Consider the following 1838-nt stretch of genomic DNA (forward strand, 5'->3'; position numbering starts at 1 on the left):
GTTCGGGAATGAAATTCGAAGAAACCTCTTCCAACTGCATTTAATAACATGAATTCGTTACCTGTTTGACCAGCAAAATAACCCAATCAGATTTTGTTTTTGTAACAAATATGACTCAACCAACGCGACGGGCAACGACTCTGATGGGCATCGTCATTAATTTTGAGGTCAACACTCATAAAATGTCAATATTTAATAACAGAACACAACTCGCAATGAAGTCGAATTCCCAAAAGATTGTCAAGTTGTGCGTACCTGATGTTGAATGTGTTGAACCAGCGTTGTCAGAGCGACGATGTGTCGTTATGAAAGTGACCACGCCATGTTGCCACATCAGAGCACACATTATTTTACTAACTAACTAACTAACCGGCGGCCGCCCGTCAAATCCCATTGGACACCAAACTTATGGTTGGTCGGTTGGTGCACCAACTGGCAACCTGCACGCAAGTAAGTGTCATGCAGCATATGTTGCAACAAGTAGGCATGCATGCAACAAGGCAATAGAAACGCAGCTGCAACTGCTAACCGCTGATGTAACTGATGCTTAACTATCTTAGCTGACGCTGTCTGTGCTGGCTGCCGGTGCGTCTGCTGCTGGTGGTGCTGATGTGCATCTTATTACGATAAGCATCTGCGAAAAAAATATCTCTTCATAAGCAACAACATTTTCGCTTGTTCTACAGATTAAAATATGACCATGTATGCATAAATGCACACATACACTTGTGTATGGTCCAAAGCTTTCGGCCGCACGCCTGCAACGGAACGTGTTATGAAATCTGCAGGCGTCCGGTGTATGTTGAGCTTGCGGTTGCTTTTGCGGCAGCGCGTGTGTCACAGCGTGTAATGTCTAGAATTACTGCAGCCAGCCACATGCGCGCAAAAACAAATTAACATTTGAAGAGCAACTGCAGCATCTAGCGATCGCAGCGTTGCGCATTACAAATTCCATCGAGGCTACCGCTGTTGAAATAATTTTTCACCAATAATTACAGGCTTTACGTGCTACATAGTAATCGCTGTGGTGGTAAATTCCACAGCGTTTCATATTAATTTCTTGCGCTCTTCTTGAATTCTAAGTTGTTAATATTCTTGTAGAATTTGCGGCCATAACGAGACTAATGCAATCTGATTTGTAACTGGCATGCAATGCAGTAAAGTAATCTGTAGTGGATGTCCATTACCTTGTTGCTCCACATTTGGGCGTTTTCATAGTTAACAAGCTTTATGGCAGGTAGGTGGAAGTGTTCTGTTATGGACTTATGGAGGATCTGATTATTATTATTTCCTGCTGACGGGAAACCGATTTAAGAAAAATAGTAATTTTTCGTTGAAAGAAACCAAGACCGAATCACCAATTCATATAAAGGCTTATTGATGTTATCAAGCACCTCTTAAAATAATGAGAACCCTCTTGGGAAACCTCTTCACCTGTTAGATTAATTGAATTGCATATGTATTTCTGTCCGTTCGTATGTCTGACTAAACTTAGAACTGGAAATTTCTTTGTACTACAAATAGGCGAAATCGAAATATTGCCACGCTCAAAAAATTACGTCAATCGAAAAATACAATGATACAAATTGCTAATTAAGCTACAATACATAAGCTTGGTAGGGAGAAACATAGCAAGAAGGGCGTTTAAATTTTTTAAAGTGAGCGTGGTCCCGTGCCCCAAAAGATTTAATGTACATGTCTAACAAACTACTAAAGCTACATCGACTAAACTTAATGCAGTTTGAACTAAATATCGAGTATTTATCCGTGATATCTACAAATCGAATAAACTATTAACCATTAAATGAAAAGAAACTTTCTGCGATTCATTAAATATA

The sequence above is a fragment of the Zeugodacus cucurbitae genome, chromosome 6 (assembly GCF_028554725.1).
Source record: "Zeugodacus cucurbitae isolate PBARC_wt_2022May chromosome 6, idZeuCucr1.2, whole genome shotgun sequence".
Classification (NCBI taxonomy): domain Eukaryota; kingdom Metazoa; phylum Arthropoda; class Insecta; order Diptera; family Tephritidae; genus Zeugodacus; species Zeugodacus cucurbitae.